A 13,397-nucleotide genomic window follows, 5' to 3' on the forward strand; every position below is an offset into this window, starting at 1 on the left:
TAAAATAACATTGGTAATATTATAACAAGTTTGGCTTTTATGGTGTAAAGTCATATTACACTATTAAGGTAGAAAAATATATTTAGAGCTCGTTTGGATGTGCTTTTAAAATGACTAAAATCGCTTTTGGTGAAAATTTTTTTAGAACCAATTTTTAATAAAAATGCAAGTAAATCTTGGAAAAGCACTTAAAGTGCTTCCTAGAAAAAGCCCATAACTGATGTTTCTTTCATAAAACACTTCAAATACTTTTAGAACCCAAAAATAATTTTTTTAAAAACGGTTTCAGTCATTTTTAAAACACATCCAAACGAGTTTAAACGTTATTGCATTGTAGTATCAACTTTCAAACTAAATAGTACCGATACCATTATTTTATTTAAAATATCGTTGACTAACCAATATATTAATCTCACTTGTCTGTGGCATATATAATTTTTCTTTTCAACATAACTTTGTGGGAAAAATTTTATGAACACATTTTTCTCCTTTTTCACATTTTTTTTAGAATTGTTATTGACACTCCAAAAATCTCATTTTGCACCTCAAACGTTTTAAAATTAGAAAGAAAAATACATTTATGAGGTGCATAATGAGATTTTTAGAGTGCCAATAACAGTTTTTTTTTTTTTAATTTATTTTTATGTTCATTATTTTTTATGTTTATTCATTTGAAATGGTATAGTCATGGGCTTATTTTTAGTTTCGTCTTTTTAGAACTTGATTTTGGTCCCATTTTGCTTTTTGTAACTCGTAAGTCGACACATTACTCCATGAAACTCAAAATTCGCTCCACTTTACCATATTTTTGTTTCTTCTGTCAAATAATTATCGTTAAAGTTGTTCACGTGAATGGGTAAAATTATAATATCATAGGTTTATTTTTACCTATGCCTCTGGAACCCGATTTGATCTCTCTTTACCCCCTGAAAGCCAAAAATTGGCATTTTACTCCATAAAATTCAATCACTTCAAATTGCCTTAATTCTATTAATTCCATTTAAAAGCCACCAAATGTGTTGATGCGAATTAAAAAATGCATATGTGAAACAGAGCAATTGGTATTATGGTAAAATGGTGAACCAAATCCAAAAGGAGGAGAACGACTTTCTAGCATCGTTTATCCTATCACTACCAACCCCATCTCGCCGGCGAGAACTTCCTTTCTCTGTTCCTCATTATCAACCTAGCCTCTCTCGCTTTCTGTAAGATTGATTTGCTATATGTGGAATTATAGTAAATAACTCTTTTTTCGTTTTGTGGGTTTTATTTGGGTGCAACAGGCTAATTAGTTCTTTTTATTTTCTGAAAATATGATTTTAGCCCTTGAAACTCAAGTTTCTTTACATAAAACCCGACATAGTCGTTTTACCTGAATAAAACCCAATGACTAGGCTCCACATAAGCAAAGTCATTAATTCTATTTGCCTTTACACATTTTGCATTCTTTAGATGCCTAAAACACCCCTAATTAAAGTTTTAATGTATACATTAAATTCTATGCAGATTTGAAGGGAAGGATTAATGAAAAAAAATGCATTAATGTTATACTTTCCTTAAGATTTTGTAATTGTTTTTCAAATTTGCATAAAATTTGACAATTTTAATTTGATCTTGTCATTTTCTTACCCAAATGAAAATCTGAAAGGGCACTATAAAATTTGTCCAGTAATAATACATGCAAAATAATTTACTTATAAAATTAAAGAAATGTTATTTGATTCAAAAGAAATTTATCTATATTTTATATAATAATATAGGTGAATCATTGCACAAATATATATTAGGAATAAAATGTGCCCAATATATATATATATATAATAATGCATACAAATAATTCACCTACAAATAAAGGAAATTTAGTTAAAAATAATATATCTACTACTTTCAATTTTCCTTTTTTTTTTTTTACAAAGAAAGTAGAGTGGTTACATTAATTCTATAAAGATGAACAGTTACTTTGAATTACGGGTGAGCAAAAGCGAACTTAGAGCTACGAAATAATTACATGCACGCACAAGGGGGTCGTGAAATACTTGAAAAGTCAAACTTTCTGTAAGTTGGTGAGCTTCTCACATCACAAGCCATAGATAACAGCAGCTCGGCCTCTGAAAAAAAAAAAAAAAAAAAGTACACAGCTTTTTTTATCTAAATATGCTACAATGTAATTTACCTATTGTTTAATCAAATAAAAAAAATAACGTATCTATTGTTTCATTTTAATGGTGATAATTTATCTTGGTTTAGTTTTTACAAAATAATTTAGGCACTGTTTAACTTGACCAAAATAATGTAACTACTATTTTAATTTACCTACAAAATAAATGCTATTTGATTCAAAATTAATTTACTTATATTTTACATATAAATATAGATAAATTATTTTTAACATGCATATATAATAACAAATAAAAAATGTCTAATCTATGTAAAATAATTTACCTACAACATAGAGAACATTAATTGGTTTGTTTTTTTTTTTTATCAAACAATATTATTTGATGCAAAATAATTGATTATACAAAGGATTTTCTTTTTTCATACGAAAAATGTGCCCATAATTGTTTATGAATATGGATAAATTAGTGTATATATATACATGTTACTAATATTTATGATACAAGAAGGGTAAATTTCCATATGGGGTTAATTGCTAATCATAATTAGGGTGAGTAATACTATTTATTGACATAATTAGGGTTTTGTGGCATAAGTTGTAAATATGTTGTAATAATTGGTTACATATTTGTCTACATGGTAGTCTATTTGAATTTTGGGTTTTATTTCAATATTTATTATTGGGTGGGTTTTTGTTTGAAAAATAGGAGTTTCAAGGGCCTTTCTCTAAAGAACCCATTTATTTTTTCCAGATCTTTGCAACTTAAGCACAACAACCCAAAAAAATAAAGAGTTTTAACGAAACACTCCTGGTACTATTCACTTTTAACGAAAAATCACATTTTACCTTTCCAGGGTATTATTTACTACACATTTATTTGTCATTTTTCATTAAAACTAAAGTTTTTTTAGACTTTTCGTTAGTTTTCCTAAAAAAAATTCCAATACTTAAAATTTCTTCTTTTAAATTTAATATTTCTGATTATTGAATGGTAAAATATAGTGGAGATTATAATCAAATTTATTGGCACATGTGGCATAGTCTTATTGGGTGGTAGGTCCCACATATATTTCAGGAGCGACTTTTGAGTTTCAGGGAGAAGAGAGAGACAGTCCACAAGTCAAAGTGGAGCAAATTTCAAATTTCATAGTGTAAATGATAACTTTTGAGTTTCAGAAGCAAAACGGAATCAAAATCGAGTTCTCAGGGCGTAGCAAAAAAATAAGCTTATGATATTACAATTTTACCCATACACGTCGGCAATTTTAATGTCTATTGACAGAAAAACAAAAACAAATTAAAATGGAGCCAATTTTAAGTTTCAATGAGTAAAGTTGCGACTTTTTGAGTTAAAAAGCACAAAGTACGATTAAAATCAAGTTACAAGAATTGTAGCTAAACATAAGTCTTAATCATAAGTGTTTATGTGAAGGCAAAATGCAAATATAGTAGTTCCCCCACATTATTGGTGTTGCCATTGAGGACAATAATTTTATTTTATTTTTTCCCGGTTGCAAGGGCGATAATTTCTTGATCAAGAAGTTGTTGGCAACAGTCCCACGACATTATGGAGGGGAGTGGGTATAACTGAATTGTCCACTGATGTAACTTTAGGCATCAACATCATTCAACTGTGACATGATCACTATATGCTCGACTGCATTAAAATTAACGTTGAAATAGAATAACACTAGAAATTCTACCTGCGAGTTGCTGCGAGATTAGAAATTGTATAAATAAATATGTTTGAAAAAATTGTAAACTTGAATTTAGTGTAATGAATAGATGTCTAAGTTTACAATGGCATTTAAATTTGAACCAATGAATATGTAAAATGGAAAATTGAAAATCCATTTTGGTATATTTATGCTTAGAACCAATAGGGTGTGACTAGGCCCGACAATTCCTAACACGACACGATACGATAACGAATCAAGTTGTTATCAAGTAACCCAATAAGCACCTGTTAAGATAATGGGTTGGTTCGGGTATACACGTGGGTAACACGATAACCAAAATATTAATTTTATAATTTTATAACCCTAAAAAATACTATAATAATTATATATATTAATTTAACAATTTTATACCCCTAAAAACTGTAATAATTATATATATATATATTAAATTAAATATTAAAAATTGGTGACGGCCACTGAAGCTTAAAAAAAAGCCACTGAAGCTTAAGGGAAAATTTTATAGGACGACAATAAGGCCGGCGATGCTGTATGGCACAAAATGTTGGGCGGTGAAGCACCAACACGTACACAAAATGGGTGTAGCGGAGATGAGGATGCTTCGTTGGATGTGTGGGCACACGAGAAAGGATAAGATTAGGAATGAGGATATCCGAGGTAAAGTAGGAGTAGCCAAAATTGAAGGAAAACTGAGAGAAAATCGGTTACGGTGGTTTGGACATGTGCAAAGAAGGCCTACTGACGCTCCGGTTAGAAGATGCGACTACGGGACAGAGGTTCAGGGCCGAAGGGGTAGAGGAAGACCTAGGAAAACTTTGGAAGAGACTCTAAGAAAAGACTTAGAGTACTTGGATCTAACGGATGACATGACACAGGATCGAGCACAATGGCGTTCTAAGATTCATATAGCCGACCCGACTCAGTGACTTGGATTTTTCAAGTCTCCAATCGAGAAGTTTTCCCCACTCAGGAAATTAAGGGAACACTACCTCAATCTACATGCTCCACTCACAAAGCTTCAACATACAAGCTTCAACAAAAGAAAAATTCAAAGAACTTAGTGAAGAAGGCTTTGGTGTATTTAACACAATACGTTGAAATGAAACAAAGCTTATTTATTGATATCTCTAAGAAGTTACAAATATGTACATATACACGAGTCAAAATAAACAAACAAGAGGGAGCCTTCACAAAGGTTGCTTAGGAGAAGTCTCAGCAGTCGGCAAAGCCCCAGAAAGAGAAGGCACCGGAAGGGGATCATTCGGAGCCTCAGTACTGGACAGCACCCTAGAAGGAGGAGGCATCGGAGGTTGATCATTTGGAGCTTTATTATGCGGTACAGCCCCAGAAGACGAAGGTAATAAATGCCTTTGGAACAAACCCACAAACCTCTGATGATCATGTAAAATCTGACCATCAGATTCCTTCATCTGGTCAAGCTTCCTCTTCATGTTTGTAGCATAGTCATGAGCGAGCCGGTGCAACTGTTTATTCTCATGCTTGAGCCCTCTAATCTCCTGTTTGAGACTCATCACTTCAGCCGTCAATGATTTAACTTGGCGGGTTTGAGCAAATAGGCGTTGGGCCATATTAGACACAGAACCTGCACACTGAACACTGAGAGCCAGAGAATCCTTAACAGCCAACTCATCAGACCGTTTGGAAAGTAGTCTGTTATCTTTGGGAGTAAGAAGGTTCCTGGCCACCACCGCATCGGTCATATCATTCTTCATCACGGAATCCCCAACGGTAAGAGAACCAGTAGGGGATAAGAAGGATGGGCACCATATGTTGTCTGGAGAAGGCGTGGCTGCCTCTTCAACAAGGTTCAAGTCAAAACGACGGTCGGAGGGGCCAGACATTTTCAAAGGTGTTGAAGAGAAAAGAGGTCGGACAAATCAAGATCTTAGAAATGCAAGAAGGGAGCTTCTACTGGTGAAGATTCAAGTATGCTTTGGAACTTAATACCAGCCTCTATAAAAATCCGCACTCGATGGAGCTTCAGAAATCGAAGAGGTGCCTGCTCAGAAATCGAAAAGGCGTTTGCTTTCTCAAAAGCTGGGCTGCTCAGAGACCACGAGGGCTGATCTCAGGAATCGAAGAGGCGTTTGCTTTCTCAAAAGCTGGGCTACTCAAAGACCACGAAGGTCGATCACAGAAATCGAAGAGGCGCTTGCTTTCTCAAAAGCTGGGCTGCTCAGAGACCACGAGGGCCGATCTCAGAAATCGAAGAGGCGCCTGCTTTTTCAGCCTTATCAGCACCTGTCACATGCACACTCAACTTTGCGGAAATTACGGGCATTCTATCGAAGATTTCTAGTGAAGTAGAAAGCACGTGAATGTTATTGTTCAATCATTCATTTTCCACACGCAACATCAGCTCACGGGTACCACAGATAACTTTGCCAAAAATCTCTGACAAAGTTTAGACACGTGAAGCTTGCAGCTCCCATTACATCGCTATGACCAAGAAGGGTAAAAGAATAGCAAAGAAACAACACTAACAAAGTTTAGACACATAAATTTTGAAGGTCTAGCTACCATATTATTACCCACAAGGGTAAAGGAACAGGACCATTGCTGGATAATTGGAAAGTTCCTGTGGGTCAACCTCTGTGCTCCGTGGCAAGGTAGACTAGCAAACAGGCCTAACCTTTACTCACATTCGAGAAAACACTCCCAACAAGATTGCTTGCTTCAAGATCGAAGAGGCACCGTCCTCCGAATCTCGAGAGCTAGACTCCCAACATGATTACTTTCTCAAAAAGCGACGAGACACCGCTCTCCGAATCTCGAGAGCCAGACTTCTAGCAGGATTGCTTTCTCAAAAATCGAAGAGGCACCGTTCTCCGAATCTCGAGAGACAGATCCCTGACAGGATTGCTTGTTCGAAAATCGAAGAGGCACAGCTTTCTCAACTTCGAGAGCCCCTTAGATAAAGCTTGTCTGTAATCCTCACACCGCTTTCTCAACTTCGAGAGCCAGATCTCCTTGGATAAAGCTTGTCTGTAATCTTCACACGTAACATCAGCTTTCCAGATACCACAGACCACTTTTTCAAAGTGCTCTGACAGAGTTAAAACACGTGAAGTTGGCAGCTCCCACTACCGTGCTATGACCAAGCAGGGTAAAAGAATAGTATTACTCCTTGTTAGGGAGACTCCTATATATGTCGACCTCCATCCTCAACGGACAGGCAGACCTGTAAAAATGCTCAACCCTTCCTCATATCTGAGAGGGCACTCCCAACGAAGCCTCTCGAAATACTCAGCTTTCTTTCCCCCCGAGAATACCTCTGCAAACAAGCTACACTAGAGCAAGAATATCTCTTATCATCAGGGTTAAAAGCAAGAGTATCCCATATCATGCTTTTTCCCTATCTTTTCCTTTGGCCTTGTTCTTACCTGTAAGACAATGAGAAAGAGAGCAATCAGTCAGCACTTGGAATCAAGCTTCCAGTCCATAACTGACTGCCTGGAACCCCATTGCTCTCGAGTACTCATCTTCAACATCTTATGCTTCCCAAGAAGATACCACATCTGCCTGAGAAACAAATAGGGCAAGTGAGAATGATACAAGGAAGCATGTGGAGACAAGTGCAACAGAACATGTGCCGATACATCCACTACTTTGTCAACAGCAAAAGTATCCCATATCAGCAGGGTTGAATGTACTCTAGATTTGATGGACTTGTTTTGACCCTCAAATTCTTCAGTTGGCCTTATACTCTGGCGGAAACAAGAAAACCCTCCAGCCCAGTTCAAGAATAAGCCTGTGGAAAGTTACTTCTTCAAAAGCAAAAGTATCTCATATCACATTTTCTCCTTTTCTTCTCTTTATCCTTCATGCTACCTGCAAGATAAGGAGAAGGATAACAATCAGCCAGAACTTGAAATCAAACTTCTGATCTGGGACTGATTGCTTGGAGCTCTGATTGCTTACCTTGTCTGTCACCTCTTTCAGCAGATCCCCTAGCTCGGCGACTTGGGGGACTCCTACTACATGGTTTGTATCGCGCTTGACCAAGCCTGAAACTACAAGTAAGCGTCAAGTGAAATTGATACATTACCTTGTGCATCTCCACCAGTTAAAGATACCACCTCTGGAAGGAGGAAGAGTACTTCCAAAGAAGATGCCACATCTACCTATGAGACAGATAAGGCAAGTGAAGACGATACCACACTTCGGTACTTAAAAGTTTCGTGATTACGAGATCATTCTTCCACAATATTTTCTAATGTCATTTGTACTAAATCATTCACTTGTACTCACTAAAGGAGAGCTTGAACCTATATACTGTGTAAACCCTTCACAATTAATGAGAACTCCTTTACTCCGTGGACGTAGCCAATCTGGGTGAACCACGTACATCTTGTGTTTGCTTCCTGTCTCTATCTATTTACATACTTATCCACACTAATGACCGGAGCAATCTAGCGAAGATCACAAACTTAATATTTAAGATGATATTCTTTGGTGTATGCTTTTCGCAAACGATATAGTGTTGATAGATGAAACGTAAGAAGGGGTAAACGCGAAGCTTAACCTTTGGAGAGAAGTGTTGGAATCTAAAGGTCCTCGCCTAAGCCGATCAAAGACAGAATATATGGAGTGCAAGTTCAGTGCAAATTGAGGCCAAAATGAGTTAGGGGTGAGGATCAGAGATCAGGAAATACCAAAGAGCAACCGTTTTCGCTACCTAGGATATATCTTGCAAAAGAACGGAGAATTTGATGGAGATCTCACCCATATAATACAAGCGGGATGGATGAAGTGGAAGAGTGCATCCGATGTGTTGTGTGACCGTCGTAGGCCACTGAAGCTCAAGGGAAAATTTTATAGGACGACAATAAGGCCGGCAATGCTGTATGGCATAGAATGTTGGGCGGTGAAGCATCAACACGTAGGTGTAGTGGAGATGAGGATGCTTCGTTGGATGTGTGGGCACACGAGAAAGGATAAGATTAGGAATGAGGATATCCGATGTAAAGTAGGAGTAGCCGAAATTGAAGGAAAGAGGAGAGAAAATCGGTTACGGTGGTTTGGACATGTGCAAAGAAGGCCTACTGACGCTCTGGTTCGAAGATGTGACCACGGGACAGAGGTTCAGGGCCGAAGAGGTAGAGGAAGACCTAGGAAAACTTTGGAAGAGACCCTAAGAAAAGACTTAGAGTACTTGGATCTAACGGAGGACATGACACAAAACCGAGCGCAATTGCGTTCTAGGATTCATATAGCCGACCCCACTTAGTGGGAAAAGGCTTTGTTGTTGTTGTTGTTGTTGTATTAAAAATTGGTGACCATTGAATAGGCTTAAATATACATAACATTCAATTTCTTGAGTGTTATACGTACAAAATAAATAAATTTAAATCTACTTAATAATTAAATATATATAGCATTGAACTTGTTGGGATACGAATTCTACGAAACTAATTTCAATGATCCAACCATCAAACTTATTTGTATATGCTTCGCGATTGCATCGGCAAAAAATCGCAAAAAACATTCAGAGATCAAGTAACAGGACAAAACTATTCGACGGTTATCAACGAAAAATCACGATTTAACGATTATTTTAACTCCGATTTTGATGATTTTTTACAGCTACACTCCTTGACCCTATATGAATACGATGAATGAACTCAATCTTCAATTTAAAATATTTACAGTACTGGATACCACAAAATCTTATGTTATACTTAATGAAAGTATGAATAAACTCTTAAGCATTAGTAAATCTATTGTTTTGATGGGATACGCATTCTACGAAACTAGTTTCAACAATCCAACCGTCAAACATGTTTGTATATATATCGAGATCGCATACGCCAAAAATTGCAAAAAACAAACATTCAGAGATCAAGTAATGGGACAAAACTTTTCGATGGTTATAAACGAAAAATCACGATTTAACAATTATTTTAACTCCGATTTTAATAATTTTTTACAGCTACACTCCTTGACCCTATATGAATACAATGAATGAATTCGATCTTCAATTTAAAATATTTACACTAGTGGATGCCGCAAAATCTTATGTTATACTTAATGAAAGTATAAATAAACTCAAAATGTCAGTGAATCTATCGTTTTAATGGGATATGCATTTTACGAAACTAATTTCAACGAGCCAACCGTCAAACTTGTTTGTATATGCTTCAAGATCGCATATGCCAAAAATTACAAAAAACAAACATTCAGAGATAAGGTAACGGGGCAAAACTTTTTGACGGTTATCAACAAAAAATCACGATTTAACGGTTATTTTAACTCCGATTTTGATGATTTTTACAGCTACATTCCTTGACCCTATATGAATACAATGAATGAATTTGATCTTCAATTAAAAATCTTTACACTAGTGGATACCATAAAATCTTATGAGTATGAATAAACTCTTTAAGTGTTAGTGAATCTATCGTTTTGATGGGATACATATTCTACGAAACTAATTTCAATGATCCAACCGTTAAACTTGTTTGTAAATGCTTCGAGATCGCATACGCCAAAAATTACAAAAAACAAACATTCAGAGATCAAGTAACGGGGAAAAACTTTTCGACGGTTATAAACGAAAAATCACTATTTAACAGTTATTTTCACTTCGATTTTGATGATTTTTTACAGCTACACTCTTTGATCCTATACGAATACAATGAACGAATTCAATCTTCAATTTAAAATATTTACACTAGTAGATACCACAAAATCTTATGTTATACTTAATGAAAGTATGAATAAACTCTTTTAAGTGTTAGTGAATTTATTGTTTTGATGGGATATGCATTCTACGAAACTAATTTCAATGATCCAACCGTCAAACTTGTTTGTGAATGCTTCGAGATCGTATACGCCAAAAATTGCAAAAAACAAACATTCAGAGATCAAGTAACGGGGCAAAACTTTTCTACAGTTATAAACGAAAAATCACGATTTAACGGTTATTTTAACTCCGATTTTTATGATTTTTTACAGCTACACTCCTTGACCCTATACGAATACAATGTATGAATTTGATCTTCAATTTAAAATATTTACACTAATCTTATGTTATATTTGATGAAAGTATGAATAAACTCTTTAAGTGTTAGTGAATCTATCGTTTTGATGGGATACATATTCTACGAAACTAATTTCAATGATCCAACAGTCAAACTTGTTTGTAAATGCTTCGAGATTAAATACGCCAAAATTTGCAAAAAACAAACATTCAGAGATCAGGTAACGGGGCAAAACTTTTCGACGGTTATAAACGAAAAATCACGATTTAACGGTTATTTTCACTCCAATTTTGATGATTTTTTACAGCTACACTCTTTGACCCTATACGAATACAATGAATGAATTTGATCTTCAATTTAAAATATTTACACTAGTGCAAATCTTATGCTATACTTAATGAAAGTATGAATAAACTCTTTTAAGTGTTAGTGAATCTATCGTTTTGATGGGATACGCATTCTACTGATCCAACCGTCAAACTTGTTTGTGAATGCTTCGAGATCGCATACGCCAAAAAATTGCAAAAAACAAACATTCAGAGATCAAATAACGGGGCAAAACTTTTCGACAGTTATAAACGAAAAATCACAATTTAACGGTTATTTTAACTCCGATTTTGATGATTTTTTACAGCTACACTCCTTGACCCTATACGAATACAATGAATGAATTTGATCTTCAATTTAAAATATTTACACTAATCTTATGTTATATTTGATGAAAGTATGAATAAACTCTTAAGTGTTAGTGAATCTATTGTTTTAATAGGATATGCATTCTACGAAACTAGTTTCAACGATCTAACTGTCAAACATGTTTGTATATACTTCGAGATTGCATACACCAAAAATTACAAAAAAAAAACATTCAAAGATCAAGTAACAAGACAAAACTTTTCAACGGTTGTCAACGAAAAATCACGATTTAACGGTTATTTTAACTCCGATTTTGATGATTTTTTACAGCTACACTCCTTGACCCTATATGAATACAATGAATGAACTCAATCTTCAATTTAAAATATTTACACTAGTGGATACCACAAAATCTTATGTTCTATTTAATGAAAGTATGAATAAATTCTTAAGTGTTAGTAAATCTATCGTTTTGACGGGATATGCATTCTACGAAACTAATTTCAATGATCTAACTATCAAACTTGTTTGTATACGCTTCAAGATCACATACGCTAAAAATTGCAAAAAACAAACATTCAGAAATCAGGTAACGAACGTGATAAGACTTTTCGACGGTTATCAACAAAAAATCACGATTTAACAGTTATTTTAACTCCGATTTTGATGATTTTTACGACTACACTCCTTAACCCTATATGAATACAATGAATGAATTTGATCTTCAATTTAAAATATTTACACTAGTGGATACCACAAAATCTTATGTCATGATAATCGATGAAAATTGAGGATTTTGTAAAAGGAATAACATGCAAGGTTTGAGTTCCATTGGCAAGATTTAAACTTTTGAGAAAGGCTTCACAACCTTGAAATCTAAAACTCTTTCATTTTGCATATCCTTGCACATTTAATATTTTGTGATAGACTAGTAGTGTATGTATGTTTGTTTATTCGGCTCTTATTTTCGAGTGTAGAAGTAGTACTTAAACGACAAATGTGTTTTAATATTTTGAAGTAATATTTATGTGGCAATGTGTGATATGTACAAATTTAAGAATTTTTTTTTTCTTAACGGGTCATAATGGGTCGAGTCACTGTAACTGTCGGGTCACTGTAAAATAACATTATATCATTTACTATAATATGTATATAAACAGATGGGTAAATATCAGTATGTAGTTCATTTTCTAGAGACCTATCATATTGCATTGTGTGTATATAGTGTAATCTTTTTCTCATACCAAAAATAAGTTGGCAAATGGCATATTCAAAAAGTTCTATTCAAGTTTATACCAAATTCATATAACATTTCCAAGTTAATTGATACATAATTAATTTAAAAATAAACATTTTTTTTAGCAAATTGGGCTAAAACATTGCAATTGCTCAAAGTTGAAAAAGTGGGGAAAAAAATAGTCAGCTCATGCATAACATACAAATTTTCGAGCTTTGAATTGCCTTGTTCAAAAATCAATTTTGTTCTGTATACAACCATTGAACTTATTATTTGAATCCAAAGTGGAAAAGTTAGGAAGATGTTTGTACCATACTTGACCAATCCCGAAACTACTGAGCACCGGTCAACGTTATACCGTCAAGGACCCAGAAGAGTTTCCCTCCAACCAGGAGGCCAATCACAGCGCGACACATGTCGACATCAGAAGCCAATCATAGCGCGACACGTGTCAACATCAGAAGCCAATCACAACACGACACTCGTCAAAGTCAGAATGAAACTAGAAACTCTCTTATATAAATAGAGATCATTCTCTCACAATATTTCCTAATGTCATTTGTACTAAATCATTCACTAGTACTCACAAAATGAGAGCTTGAACCTATGTACTTGTGTAATCCCTTCGCAATTAATGAGAACTCCTCTACTCCGTGGACGTAGCCAATCTAGGTGAACCACGTATATCTTGTGTTTGCTTCCTT

General features: G+C 34.9%; 1 long non-coding RNA gene across 1 annotated transcript in view; it reads left to right on the forward strand.

Annotated features, from left to right (window-relative positions):
• The first annotated feature begins 8,615 nt into the window (after nt 1-8,615).
• The window catches only part of LOC126585858 (uncharacterized), a 67,576-nt gene continuing 62,794 nt past the window's right edge, over nt 8,616-13,397 (forward strand). Inside the window, exon 1 of the long non-coding RNA XR_007610663.1 lies at nt 8,616-8,920. This is a non-coding gene — a long non-coding RNA (uncharacterized LOC126585858). The remainder of the gene's footprint in view (nt 8,921-13,397) is intronic.

This window comes from Malus sylvestris, chromosome 10 (assembly GCF_916048215.2).
Source record: "Malus sylvestris chromosome 10, drMalSylv7.2, whole genome shotgun sequence".
Classification (NCBI taxonomy): Eukaryota; Viridiplantae; Streptophyta; class Magnoliopsida; order Rosales; family Rosaceae; genus Malus; species Malus sylvestris.